Source organism: Lycorma delicatula, chromosome 5 (assembly GCF_047948215.1).
Source record: "Lycorma delicatula isolate Av1 chromosome 5, ASM4794821v1, whole genome shotgun sequence".
Taxonomy (NCBI): domain Eukaryota; kingdom Metazoa; phylum Arthropoda; class Insecta; order Hemiptera; family Fulgoridae; genus Lycorma; species Lycorma delicatula.
In genome coordinates, this window is record NC_134459.1 from 18,801,392 (window position 1) to 18,817,731 (window position 16,340).

A 16,340-nucleotide genomic window follows, 5' to 3' on the forward strand; every position below is an offset into this window, starting at 1 on the left:
TTTTTTTGTCATTAACATTTTTGTGAATTTTAAAATATTATCAATCATATCAGTGTTCACTATTCGAAAGAAACAATCCAGTTCTGTTTACTTTGTCGATAAGGTCGTTTAGGTCCAGGAAAAACTGTTACTAATTTTTTTTTTTTTTTTTGACACTGTTGCAACAGGATCAGAGGTCTATAATGAGTAGCCGTCTTTACCTATGATGAAGCGAATGTCAGACGTTTTGTAGACATCTTCATTATCGTCAATGTTCAAATTGATTTCAGAAACACTGTCATGTTCATCTATTTCGATATTTTGCAGCTAAAATATACATCACTCTCACTGTCAATATCACACGGTTCGTTTTCGTTTTCAACGACTTCCAGGTCATCGATAACTTGAAAGACTTTTTCTGGTATATGGAATCTTTCCCTAAAAATAGCAGAAAAGCTATTTTTGATTTAAAAATTTCCTGGTTCTAATAGAATAAAAAACAAATATGTTTAAAAAAATTAATAAATAAAACTATGAACACATTATTAAAAAATAAAAAAAGTAGAAATATTTACTTACATTTTAGTTTAACAAACAAACACACAATAGAAGACAAGAAACCACACTGGTCAGAGTGACCACTCGTTTTATAACACAAGGGATTGCGTAGGCGGCAGGTTGGCCGCCCGCAGACTCTTGGGAATTTAGCTTTATTTCTTACTCCCTCAGACGGTCAACAGTCAACATTATAATAGAACGTTGTCTCTGAATAGTTCATTTGAAAATAACTAAAGGCTTAACTGGCTTATAAAACTTTTTACTAAAAAAATTAAAAAAAGTATTAAAAGGCTGCCAATCTGATACCTACGCGAACGCTTGAAGATTAATATAACGTATTAGGTAGATTTCATAAGGAGCTATCTATTGTAATGGGTGCCATGATTCGACTTCCGGAAAATTTCGACATATCTTCGCGTTTCACATCCCGCAGACCCTAAAACCACAGTTAATTCAAAAGTTTACATAAAATTATATATATTATATCAGTTTTTTAAACACGTTGAGTCGTGTGTCAAATCATAATTAATTGTTTATCTTCGCGACCGATTACCTAATATTTATTACTTATGCTAACAACTGATGATGATAAATCCAGAGGGTCCGAAAAGGACTTATTGAATAAAAAAAGGATTATAACACTTAAAGGTGAGATCAGTGTTATTTTTTTATACTTGTGTGTACAATGTATTTCTTAAAGTATAAATAATTAATATATCAATATACATATTTCACTTTCTTGTGGACACGATAACTACCGTAATTTTTCGCCAATCACTTTCAGATTGATACATAAAATATAACGATCCAAAATCTCGGTCGCTTTTGTTAATGGGAAATATCGGACCGTGGGTTTGGAAATGGCGGGGGATTTTTTGAAAAATCAAAATATCACTATAACTTTCTTATTAAGAAAATATCGAATTCGTTTAAGTTCCTACTATTCTTTGGATAAGGGCCTTTGGATAAGGAAAAATGGGTTTTTGAAGACAAAAAATCATAACACTCTTACACACAGTATCAAATCGGTTTAATGTGGTCGTTAGTCCTCTATATATTACCTAAAACTTTTGTCTTAAAGAAGTTTTGATATGACCAACCCTTACCGCAAGGGATACCAAAATATTGATGAAATTGTAACAAGATGGGGGTTTGTCATTTGCTAAATATGTGAAACACTTTTCCTCATTTTCCTGCAACCATTTTTGTATTGAGTAAATTTTAAGTTTTTCTGAACTGTAAGGTAGATATATTTTTTATCCCCTACTTAGCACAGGTGAAATCTACTTCCGGCGTGCCGAAAGGGATCCTTTTTTATAATAATTTATGAATAAAACATTAGAGAAATATTGTCGTAACCCTACAACTCAATATAAATAACCCAATAATACATTAGAGAGAACACTAAAATGCTGTTTTATACCGGTCATTTTAAATATTCTCTATATTAACATACTTTACGTAATTAAAAATATAAGCATTACTGCTTACAATAATTAAATATCAAATATAAATATAATCTAACCAAACTTAAACCTACGTTCACTAACCTTGACTAATTAACAGTAACGTTTTGATTATTTAAGTAATGGCAATAATTACTGAATTTATTATTTAAATAATCAATACATTACTATTAATTAATCAACGCTAGCGAGAAGCCAGCGTAGGTTAAGTTTGGTTAAATTTATTTATAATTTCTCTCCAAGTAACCACTAATTTGGAAGAAATTCTGGCTCTATTGTCTTTCCTTTTGAAATTGAGGATTCGTCTATTTCTACCATAATTCCTGGACCATCTACTTTTTTGGGGGTTTTTAATAAATGATCAGACAACCTTGACTGAATGTAACCTTGTCTAGTATGTAAAATATGTTAATATTTTATGTTTAAAATGACCGATATACGAGTAAAATAGCATGTTACAGCGGGCGGCGTATTGTTATGCACGTAGGCCGACGGCTGGCTTACCGCGCTATTAACTATTCTAAACAATTCTGACAATGCATAATATGTAAATACACGAAGCTATACGAGATGTTTACGTAAAGAATCTTAACTGTTCCACCCGTCCTATCGGTCTATCTCGCACGCAATTTGCACGCTATAGAACACATGTGCGCCATTGTCCGCGTAGTGTAGTGCCATTGCGGGCCGCGTAATGTTACGCCGTCCTCAGTAATGTATTTTGTCTAATATTTATTTATCAATTATTATAAAATAAGGTACATTAAGTAATTTTTACGTGAAAAAATGCGTAAAACGTGGAGGGGTGTAAAACGAAAAAGTACCACTATCCGAACTGTACATAAATTTATGTATCCTGAATTTAAATGAAAACGTGCAGTGTTAAATTAGTGTAGCAGCTTGAAAATTAGACAGTAAAAAATCAATGAATTTTGCGTAAATATTTTATTTAACAATGTAAATCTGATGTGGACACCACATGACTTCCTTGTACGCCTATTAAATTACATATAAACATTTTTTTTTAAATGAAAAGTATATAAAACTTTATTTCATTAATAACTTTTGATATTCTTTCGTATATATATATATATATATTTATTGTTATTATTGAATTATTATTTATTGTAAAATGTTTTTAAAACCTCTGATTGATTACCTCCGATTAATAAATCAATATATTTAAATTAAAAAAAAAGTTAAAATAAAGAAAAAAAGAGGATGAAGTCGGATTTGAAACGATGTACCTTCCCCTTTTAAGAACCAAATTAACATTTTATTTTGCTATAACTCTGGAACCAATGAACGTAGGTACCACTTATGATATCGTCGAAAAGCTTTCAATGAGGGCTTATTACTGCAGGTAAGAATTGGATTTTGAGATTTTTTGGACACTTTTGGTCCAGTCAATTGTAAATAAAAGAGGAGATACACAACTAGATGATACAACAATCCTAAATCCAAAATTTCAACATCCTACGGCTAATCGTTTTTGAGTTATGCAAGATACATACGTACGTACAGACGTCGCGCCGAAACTAGTCAAAATGGATTCAAGGATGGTCAAAATGGATATTACCGTTGAAATCTGAAAACCGAAATTTTTCGCGATCACAATACTTCCTTTGCTTCGTACAAGGAAGTAAACATCAATGAACATGTCACAACAATATTTTATTTAACAACCTAAAAGAAAATCGTATCTATTCTCCATTTTTAAGATTTAGATTGTAGTCCATATTAATTATATGTAAAAAAACAATTAACCATTCGGGTCGGGCTAATCCGGGTTAACTCGGTGTCATAAATCAGCTGATTTCAAAGTAGAGAGTTTTCAGGTTCAAGTCCTAATAAAGGTTATTCTTTTATTCGGATATTAATACTAGATAGTTCTTTGGTGGTTGGGTTACTACAATTAAACACACGTCTACAATTAACCACTCGGTCTGTGTTTGTTCAAGATTTGTTACATTTACCGGTACAGTTATATAATATTGATTATTCATTAATGACTTCAATTATTGATTCGATGATAAATAAAAATAAATAAATAGTCATATAATAAAAAGTATAAGTTAAATATGTTTACAAGACTAAAAATAATATTATACAGGACGAAATGCCAGTAACCAGAAACAACAAAACGATTTATTTTTCTTTGTGTATAATCAATATTCCAAGATAAACGGGTTGGCCCATTATTATCAATAGGTGTACATTATTTAAAAACCGACCGTATCTTGAATTCTATTAATAACTAACATAACACGTCTTACGTTTATTTTAATGACAGTAGATCGATAACCTACCAAACCAAAGAAAGGGAAGCTAATGAAAAAAATAATAATTAAAACTTTCACTTTTACAAAAATTAATATATTTTATGTGAAATAACATTTGTATAATGGAATTCTATTATAATACATTTTGAATGCTATTTAATCAACTCTTTACTTCTAAAAAATAAATAAATATATCAGTATATAATAATAAATTATTTATTTCGCGTCATTATGAGATAAATTATAAGTGTAAAACCAAATATTATAAGATAAAAATCTGATGTGGACACCACATGACTTCCTTATACGCCTATTAAATGACATATTAGTTGTTTATTTTTTGTAGATTTTGTAGTTTTGGTAGTTGTTTTATTTTTTTCAATTATTAGGTTTGTTATTGTGAGAAAATTATTACTTAATTTGATACTAATTTACAATACCACAATTAACAATATATAGAACAATTGAACGTAAAGTGGAGGACATAAAAACAGACACAAAATTACATCAATTTTCTACCTCGGCTATTTGTTAACCAATTTAAAAAAATAAAATTTCATTTTCTTTAAAATAAAACACTATAATTTTGCAAAAACATATATTTTTATAAAACTTATGTTTATGGAGATATAGCGGATTGAATATTAAACAGGGCCACCATTTTGTTATTTGTGAAGATATTTAAGTTCTGATTTTTTGCTAGCTTTAAGACTTTATACAAAGACTCTTACCAAATATTAATGTGATTTCTCTATCCAAACTTGAGATGTAGTTTTTTATATAAAAATAACAAAATGGCAACAGTGGGCGAACGAAGAAAAAATTACTATTTTTCCTAAGGATATTTTTTGTTTAGTTTTACAATTAGAATCCGAAAAAGTATAGTCAGCCCACCATTTTAGAAATACTCTATATAAATAAATATATATATATATATATATATATATATAATATAATAACTGAATATTGTATTGTCACCCAAGGACGCTCTATAAAATTTCACCATTGTATAAACTCGGAAAATGAGTTTGATTAAGGTTACAACATTTGAGGACACGGTTGAATCGTTGTAAATTAAAGAGAAGCATGTAATAATAAAAAATGACTTATTCTTCCTTTTTTCCTAATAGAATGGAATAAGAAACGAATAGGATTAGTTATATATTTTTGTTTTTATTTCTTTGATTTGTTTATCTTCAGAAAGCTTAGATTATTTAGTAATTTTTAATTTATTAACATTTTAAACCTAATTGTAAGATAAATTTACTAAGCGACCAGAATTTAGATTATTGATAAAGTAAAACGCTACAACAAAGATTTTAAGAGAAAGGCTAAAAAAAATTGTTTAAACAGTGTTAAACAAGACAAACTGTTTTTGAGGGTTTCTATTTACGTTGTTGTTTTAATAACAGTTAATATATTAGCTTTCTTTATAATTCAACAGAAGTTAAACGTACATTAAAATAAAAAACTAGAATTACAGATGTTTTTCTTTTCTTTTCTTTTTGTTTTAATACGAAAATAACGGTTTGTAAGACTATTGCATTTTTTAAATTAAAACTTCCATCTGTTGTAAAAAAAAAAAACAAGATAAATTGATCTTCAGGTGGATCTGGATTATATGACATAGTACGACATATATTCTTTGAAATTACATGGTGTTTCCACACCCCCATCCCAAAAAAAAAAACAAAAAAAAATCATTTGATGAGTGTATATGTATGATAACGAAATAAAACCGAAATGCGGTATACATAAGAAAAGGATATCTATTATAAAAGCAGCATGACAAGCTTTTTTTTACTGAAAACTTATCTATAATAACTAATTTAAACATGATATGAAGAACAGTTACTCCTTACTTTATGATAACAAAAACAAATATGAGAGAAACGACAAAATTAATAAAATAACGAAATTATAATTTCTTTATGTGTAATATATAATATTTTTTTGTACGGTACATCTGTAAATCTTAAAAAAAAACAATTGTTATGATAAGCACAAAACAACATCATTAGCCGATCCAATATTCTTTTCAAAACGTAAAAAGATGATGAAAATGTATCTTTAGCACCAATCAACATAATGATGACTAAAATACGAACAGATGAATTTTTTTTAAGTAGTTTAGAATTCTATATAAAAAAATTAATTCTCTGTTGAATCTTTAAGAAAAATATATATATTGAATTTACAATATACAAACATACGATGTATGTTAGATGTCACATCATCAAATGGCCTAAACAACGTGAGCCAGGTGTCACACCTAAAAAAGACCAACATTTACAAGAATAATGGACATCCAATTATTAAAGAACAATCTTATTAAAGAAATTAAATAATAAGCTGGTTTCCTGTTGATCTCTTTGCTAACCTAAATATAAAATTGTATATCAATATTCTAAGTAAACCGAAAAGGCAAGTGGTATTCAGTCCTTGACTCTGTTTGTCGTAAGGACTAATCGCTAAATAAACATCATCAATTTCAGAGACGGCAACTCAGATTGGTACCTCTTATACCTCAAGTGTTTTACATGGGTCATACCCATAACAAAGAGTGAAACAGATAGTGCATTAATATCAACTTCTACTGTTGTAAAACGATGAGTTCATTTATACTGCTTTAACATAGCAGGAGAAACATTGTATGAAATTATTTATATAAGTGTTTTTTTTTTTTTTTTTTAAACTGGAGGTCTTACTGAGTTAGATACGTATTTAGTTGTTTGTAGACAGAAATAACTGTTTCTTTTCGTTATAACTATTAGATCTTCCCTTAAACGGAAAAGGTTCTTATGAAAACTTCAGTGCAATTTTCATTGTTTATAGCTATTATTTTTCCGGGTAGTTCTATAGCAGAGCTTCAGCTTTAGATGGTAAAATACTATAATCTGTCAAGTTTGGGCGTATGCAGTTTTCACCGGATCTTGACGTTTTGACACCTAAGGAACCCAAAAAGCGGATGGAAATTTTCCGGATGTTCGTATGTACGTGTGTGGGTGTTCGGTGTCGCATACGAAATCACCTTATATCTCTAGAACTACTACGATTTTGTCTAAACTTCTATATATGAGGCATTGATTCCATTACATTTTCAACTTAAAAAGTCAAGGGAATGAGGCTGTAGAACAATATCACCCTCAGTATCTCGATAATTCGCCTAATTAAGATCTCATTCTTCTTAGGTACATTTGTTAACAATTAAAAAATAATAAAATTCCAAAAAGTTTTTTTTGCAAAATCACATTCCCACCCTAAAACACTGCTCCAAGTGGCAATACCCACTTTGCCACTGCTGACCGACAGCGCCTCGGCCCAGACTTGAGATGTAGCTTCGTCTACTGCAGAAGCTTATCAGAGCTTCTATGTCAGTAGAGGAAAACATGCTTTTCAGGCATTAATTGCTACTTATCAGTATTATTCCTACAATCATGGGGATAACGAACATAGCGGGGATTTACACTCATCTAGTATATATATTAGCTTTAAGTGAAAAGGTAACTAATAGTAGCTGAAGGAGTTCAACCGTTTTCGAAGAATTAATGCAGAGTTTGCATTTATTGCAGTAATAAAAAATTATCTCCCATCTCTTTACTGTAACAAAATATGCACAAAAATTCTTAATTATAATTTAGTTAGAAACGACAAAAATATTTTTATCGCTAAACAACCCTTTATTTTACTGTCTTAATTTCATACCGCTTTGATTTAAAGTAATAGTAGTAATTGTGAAAAAATCTTAAATTAAAAAAAAATAGTAATAAACGGGCTACATCTATTTAAAACAAAAAATAAAGTGCGCACAAAACATGTAAAAATATAGTCTACTATACAGACTTTTTGAGAAATCATATTATGCACGCGAGTACTTACGTTTATCGTCGCACGGACAGCATACTGAATGAGAATTTCAACGTATAATAATTCAATAAAAATTACACTAAAAATAATCTAAACGTTATAACACAACAAATAAGTCGCCGTCTAGTACGATACATTTTCCAAATCTCACGATAATTATAAAAATCGTTTTACGGTTATTGTATTTATATTTTAAATGACAGAACTATTACATTGAATTTCATATTGAACACATACACGTGCGTGCACAAATATACAGCCCATTTCTTTTATAATTTTTTTGTTCTCATTGTAAAGGAAACATAATGAAATAATCATGTTAAGTATCACTATCAGAGATGAGATAGTAAAACATTAAAAAAAAAACAAATGTAAAATTGAATACAATATTATCTCATTGTTAATTTTGGAAGAAAATTTTTAAAATTTCAAATATTTATTGCATTTTGTCTTTTGATCTTTTGTTTGGTTGAATTCGGTTGGAACGTTTCTCACAAACGAATGAAACAAGTATAATATAAACTGATTAACTTACAAGAAGATATGTTTAGTTTGCAGATTTTTATTTCAGCTACCTTATAAATTTTATTTATTTTTTTTTTTTTTTTTGGTTGTTGCTATCACCACATGATCTCCGGATAATTTAATTAATTATGAAACAAGAATTAAAAAATTAAACACGAATTAAAAGCTAACAACACAATTGTATTGCTAACCCAAAAATCAACTATGGCTTGTTTCTGATGGACGGCTTACATACAACTTAATTAAAAATATTTATCGTTTTTTTAAATATAATATTTTTCCGTTTATTTAATTCTACTAAAGCGCGCACTCATATGGTATTTAATTCACGTAGGTGTGGCGGTACAAGGGCGACGTTCGGCAATAACTAGTGTGATTTCACAACTTAAATTTTGCTCGTACGGTCGCCAGACTGATTTAGCGGCGAGGCTTAATGCACCAGGTACCAAGCCAACCGGACGATCGAGTTCCAGACCCAACCATACCGAGTTATTTTTTTACTCTTTAAATATTATTCATTTATTTAATTCTTCCGCTCACGTGTGACGTCACAACATAGCAGACGACTACAACAGCATTTTTTGGGGTGGGGATGCGATTTTTCAAACTTTTTGGATTCTGGGTTTCTGGATTTGGATCTTAGGAGAAGGAATTTTCTTTCATTTTCACCGCCTTCATCATAGATTGCATAAAATACCCATTGGCATAGACCACACTTTTCTGAAATGTAATGATCTGAAAACTCAGACTGATACGAGTAATGCTTTTAATTAAATACTAATAACAAAAGTACTTAAATAAGTAGCGTATTCAAATCTAAATATAACTATCTATGATGGTAACTTATTGTCTTCTACAAATGGAACTAAACTTGGAATATTAAAGATTGCTAGTAAATACACAAATATACAACATATTATAAACATCACAAATTAAAAAAAAAAGTTGTAGTCCAGCAGACTAGGGCCGGAAAACTAATTTAAAATGTGTACGTAATCAGTAGGAATTAAGAGTATATAAGGGTCTACATAAAAGAACGGTGGGGTTTCAAATCAAACAGTAGATCCACTGTTTAAGGAGAGGAAGGACAGGTATGCTGGAATATCGACTGACTTGATTCTGGATGTGATCTATAATGTCACATCTTCATCCTGCGCCTGTGGTGTTTAAGAAAGTTTGGTGACCTCGACTGCATCCTTACTGACTCACATAATTGCTTCTGCGCTCGTTGGGATGCGTTCAGCTTCTTTTCCCGGACGGTGCTTTGAGCTAAGAATGATGAGGAGCTAAATCGATCCAACAGGCGGGCCACCTTAATTGGCTGACCACCAGCCAATCAAGGCTCCAAGCGCTTTTATGTGGTGGACAGGTACTTGCTGGCATTCAGCGACCTAGGCGTGTTAGCGAATTGCTGTCTCGACGAAATAAATTTTAATTTATGGATGTCATACATATTTTTAGTAGTTAACGGGGTACGCCAACCCATTTTAGCAAATATATGACAAGTGAACGATTGGGACATGTAAGCCGGCGGCGTATGGCACCGCGCTTAGTCCGCTCACGCTGTTAGGTAAGCTCTAGGAGATTTTTAGGATACTGGTCGCTAAACTGTTCGAGGCTCAGTAGCCGTTTGTGGCACTGACATTTGGTCGTATGCTTTAGGGCGACCGAATGGGTTGGTGACGGGAGAAATGCCAAGCAAACCAAAAAAAAAACCAACCGGCGAGCCGAACTGCCTTGCCGGACGTACAGCTGGTGGGCGGGAAGGCCATGCCCTCAGGAGTTAAAGGACACTCCTCTAGGCTGAGTTACACTTACCTATGGGTGTGGCTCATGGGGGAAGAAAAAAGGAAAAAAAAGATCAAACAGTAGGAAAATTTTGAGAAGTTATGTTGCTAGCCATGATAGCCTCCAACTTAATCGTTTGTGTAACAGCAGTTCAAAACATCATTCCAGTTTTTGTACTGTTGCTGAAGTTTGGTAGTATGTTCACCAAATGTTCTAACTGTTCAAGAAAATGCAAAGCGTGTTTTGTGGCAGGCTGAATTAAAGTCCGTAATTTTAGTTCAACGTGCATTTCGAGTGAATATGGAAAAGAGCCACCACATTAAAATAATTACGACGTTGGTTCAAACGGTTCGAAGAAACTGGTTCTGTTCTCAATGAAAAATCAACCGGTAGACCATGAGTATCAGAAGAAGTGGTTGAAAAAATGAGACAATCTGAGATCAGAAGTCCTAGCAAATCCATCCTTGTCGAAGCATCGAGTTACATATTTCAAAAACAACAATTTACAGTTTTACACAAAAAATTGAAATTACACGCTGTAAAATCCAGCTACTGCAGGAATTGAAACCTGATGGAGAAAAACATTCAAATTTCCAATGAATTGAATGAATGAATGAATGAATTTTGAATGAAAACGAATTCATTTTGGACGATATAATTTATACGTTCCATATTATATATTCCATATTATTGATTTATTAACAATTATTAACCTCTCATTTAAAAAAAAATTTAATGTAATTTAAATGACGTACAAGGAAGTCATGTGTTGCTCACATCAGATTTTTTAACTAAATTTATGCTTTCTATTGGAATTGCCAGTAGCAAAAAAATTATTTGTATTAAACTTTTTTTTGGCTTTTAATTTTTATTATTTATTCTAAAATTCGGAATAAAAATATTTTCTTTTTTTTAATGTTTTTATTTATAGTCGCATTAACAATTAACCGGTAAACGTATAGTCTTGAACAGACACAGATCGACCATTCCTGAGACCTGAGACGTGTTGTTAATTGAAACCCAACCACCAAAGAATGATCCACCGGGTTGGTCTAGTGGTGAACGCGTCTTCCCAAATCAGCTGATTTGGAAGTCGAGAGTTCCAGCGTTCAAGTCCTAGTAAAGCCAGTTATTTTTACACGGATTTGAATACTAGATCGTGGATACCGGTGTTCTTTGGTGTTTGGATTTCAATTAACCACATATCTCAGGAATGGTCGAACTGAATCTATACAAGACTACACTTCATTTACAATCATACATATCATCCTCATTCATCCTTTGAAGTATTATCTGATCGGTAATTACCGGAGACTAAACAGGAAAAAAGAAAGACCACCAAAGAACACCGGTATTCACGATCTAGTTATTCAAATTCGAATAAAAGCAACTATCTTTATTAGGATATGAACCTGAAAACTGTCGACTTTAAAATCAGCTGATTTACCATTACAGTTTACCACTAGACTAACCCGATGGGTTAAAAATACCAATTTTTAATTTTCTTTTTTTTTTATACTATTCTTTTTGATATTTTCTGTCAATAGATGTATTTTTAATTTTGCTTCTTCTATATCTGTTGCTAGAATAACTACGTCATCTGCAAAGTCTAAATGATTAATGACTAATTTTCTTTTTGCGTATTCCTAAATATATAGATGCTGAGATTCGATGTTTCACCATTTTTTTATTCAATTCTCTAATTACTTTTTCTAAGTCAATGTTGAATAAAACTGGGGTGATTCTATAGGCTCGAAAACACTTCGTTAGCGAAATACGGCTGGCGAAAGATTTCGGTCGGATTACAGATACCCCCGAGAAATGGAAACTTCCTAAAATTCTGGGAAGATAAATTATCGTTTCTGATCAAAAAATATTTTAAAAAATGGGTCTCAGAAGTGTACCTCCATTAGTTTTAAAGATATCTTACGTAAAACACAAACGTGGGTCACTTCGAACAACTTTAAAGGGAATTAATAACGCCTTCACTGATTTTTAATGTCATTTATCTTTTGCTTTCAAAGTTAATTTAGTAGTTTTCTCAAATTTTTTAAGTAAAATATTTCTTTTGATCTGATACGATAAAGATTAAATCCGAAATCACAAAATTTCCGTACGGAAATAAGAATTGTGCCTAGAACAAAAAATGATGTTGAAACATTATAATTTTTAGACTTGGTTTATGAATACAATATCTTCCTTATCGTACTATGAAATATTATAATATCATTTACAAAACGATAAAAAACCAGCTAAAATATGACGATAAAAAAAATACAATGGGGTAAATTGTCGTAGTACATAAAAGCAACAAGTCAATCCGATATCCTGATAAACTCTACGATAAAATTCTGTTTAATGGGAACAGAAAAAAAGTTGCATTCATAAAACAGGCCTTAGCAGCTATTATAATGAACAAAAATCAATTTATATCGAAGGTACACTATATAAATTAACATCGGTTAAATATTTAAAAAAAACAATCGCATGAAAATTTTAAAAAGAAATATTAACATTATTAATTTAGTATACAAGCGACAAAATATATGAATAAATTAATAATATATATATTCGTTGATGAGTAGGATATTGTCAGATACTAATTAAAATTTAAAGTACGTTCTACGCTTATTCAACATCAACTATAAATTCATATATCATAATTACAGTATAAGCTTCATAGATGACTTCATTATTTAATGATTAATTCAACGGTGATGACAAACGAAATTATTATTAATTCCCTATTGTAATACAACACTAACCTTAATGTGTAATTTCTTACTTAGTAATGATTTAATACACCGATTGATTTTACAAATACATACGTGTATACAAAATAAGGATACAGTAAAACTTTCAACAAAATACAACAAATATTTTATTTTATTTTGTTCAAGATTTCAAAATTGAAATACAGCAGATTCCAGATAATAGGACCATTCTGAGACCAGGCCATATGACCCTATTAAGTAATTAAGTAAAGCGTACTTAAAATGACTTTTTAATAATTTTAAACTTTCAGGAACGGTCGAACTGAGACTGTACAAGACTACACTTTATTTACACTCATACATCATCCTCTGAAGTAATACCTGAACGGTAATTCCTGAGGCTAAATAGGATATTATAGAAAGATGCACAAGTACATTGTAGCTACAGAAATATTTTGACGCTTCCTTTTTTCTTATATATGTATTATAGTTTTTTTTAAACTTTTTTGTGTACCAGATTATTGTAAACTGAAGCAGTCACATTCAGTTGTTATTAATCTTTTATGTGAGCGTATCATATCGTGCAGGTACGGTATTTTATTTTACGTATCCTGTGTAATTTCATTCAATAGTGGTTTAATTAAAACATTCACGATAGAAGGGAAAAAGCATACATTATCAGGAGGTTAGAGAATGGCGAAAGGTCATCGCTTCGGCATAGGTTTCTTAGTTTTACAGAAATTTCTAAAACTGAAATAGAAAGACTGAAGAGAAATTTCTAAAATAAAATGAATAGTCAAAGAATGTTTGTTTTGATTTAAAAAACAACCTTCAAAGACTGTATTACAACACAGAATGTCGAAAAAAGTAAAATAGTCGACTTTTTACAGAAAAAGTAATTTTTAGAATTTTTCTCTATCCGGTTTTATTCTACCGTATTTGTATTTATTATTGCGCTTTTTTTTATTATTTCGGAAATAAATTATTAGTATTTTTACTATCTTACAATATCCGTATAGATGACATATTAAAGAAGTACCACTAAGCTACCTAAATGTCGGTAGTTATTGTGACTATCGATTATAATGACCTAAAATCGTCGGTCACTTGGAGGTCACTATAAACGATTTTTACTGTATTTATATTGAAAACATTTTTGAATTCTTTACAATTTAAACAATTTGAGTTGTGTAGTTGATAGCAATGTATCTACCATAAAATATTCAGCTGTGTTGAGAAAAAATTCAGTAAAAAAAAAACTGAGAGAAATCAAATATTCCAATTTCAAAATTCAGTGGGATATTTTTTTTAAATTAGGGTCTTGATTGATAAATGCTTTCGAATAGATGCAGCTGCGAATAATAAGTTCTTTCTAAAGGATACTGAGAGAGAAAGAGATGTAGTTTTTTCTTCACGACTTTCGTAATATAGTTTGTTTTAAATTACAAGAAAAACATTTTTATTTGATGGTTAACGATGTTACTTTAAAATGTTTTTTTTTTTTGGTTCGCGACCAATTATATCTACCGGCTTTTCTTTTTTGTTAAAAACTGCATTTTTATTTTTGACATGTTAAAAAATAATAAGCCTCAACGACCACGGAATTCACAAACCGGATGTTAGGCAGAGACCCCATGACTACGCTAAGGAACTAGAAAATTTTTCTGATAGTGAAGGACCCAAATTCAGATCTAAATAAAAAAATTTAATTAATTTTAATTATAATTTAAATACTTTTCAGGTGTATTTTAATTAATTTCAATTAATGGCACTACCTCAAAATTAACTCGCAGACAGATAATAACAGGCTATCCGATTTTGAATGTTAATAAAAACCAAATTATTCCGAGATAAAAAGATTTAAAGAAAGTCGTCAATTTACTTATTTGTACGAAGTAAAGGAAATATTGTGATCGCGAAAAATTTAGGTTTTCAGATATCAACGGAAATATGCATTTTGACTATCCCTGAATCCATTTTGACTAGTTTCACAGCGTGACGTCTGTACGTACGTACGTACAATATGTACAGTACGTACGTACGATAGGCTCCCGTTAAAGCCTATCAGGGCTAGGAACGGGGGTGGTGTAGCGACCTGAAGCATCACAAGGCGAGTGTCTTCTCCTACGGGGTTGGGATGTACGCACGTATGTTTTGCATGTATGAACGTACCTATCTCCCATAACTGAAAAACGATTAGCCGTAACATGTTGAAATTTTGGAGTTAGAACTGTAGTAACATCTAGTTGTGCACCTCCCCTTTTGATTGTAATCGACTGAACCAAAAGTGTCTAAAAAAAGCCCAAAATCCCAAAAATATTAATATAGGACTATTTTTTGGACTATTTACCTGTAGTAATAAGCCCTCATTGAGAGCTTTTCAACAATATTTCATCAGTGGTACTTATTTTCATTGTATCCAGAATTATGACCACATAAAATATTAATTAATTAAATATTTGGATCTTAGGGGTGGAAGGCACATGAGTTCGAATCAGACTTCACCTTTTGTTTTTTCTAACTTTTTTTTAAATTTAAATATATTGATTTATTTATAATTATTAACCTTGGATTGTAAAAAAAAATGTACGATAAGTAATAATTCAATAACAATAAAAAAATATCAGAAGTTATTAATGAAATAAAATTTTATGTACTTTTAATTTTAAAAAAAAATTTACAAAGAAAAAAGTTCAGTCATCACTGAACTCGATGTCGTAATCGTAAACCCAGTTTTCGTCTCCCGTTATGATCCTTTATATGAATATTTCATTGTCATCGGCTTGTTCAAGAAGTTGCCGACAAACGTCCACTCGATGTTCTTTTTGCCAACTTGTTCTTTTAACAAACTTAGCTGCAACTCGATGCACGTTCAAATTTTAAGTCGAAATGTCACGGTATGATCTAATCAAGATGCTAACCACTTCTGTAAGTTTCCTGACAGTCGATTGGAGATTTGCACGCACCTCTGAACGCGGGTGTTATCAGTTGAAGTCGAAGGACTTTCTACTCGTGAGTCATCTTCGATCGACGACGACTACTTTTAAATCGTTTGAACCAATCGTAACATTGCGTACGACTCAGAGCATCATTTCCGTAAGCTTGTTTCAAAACTTGAACGTTTCTATGAAAATTTTCCCTAGTTTGATGCAAAATTTTGC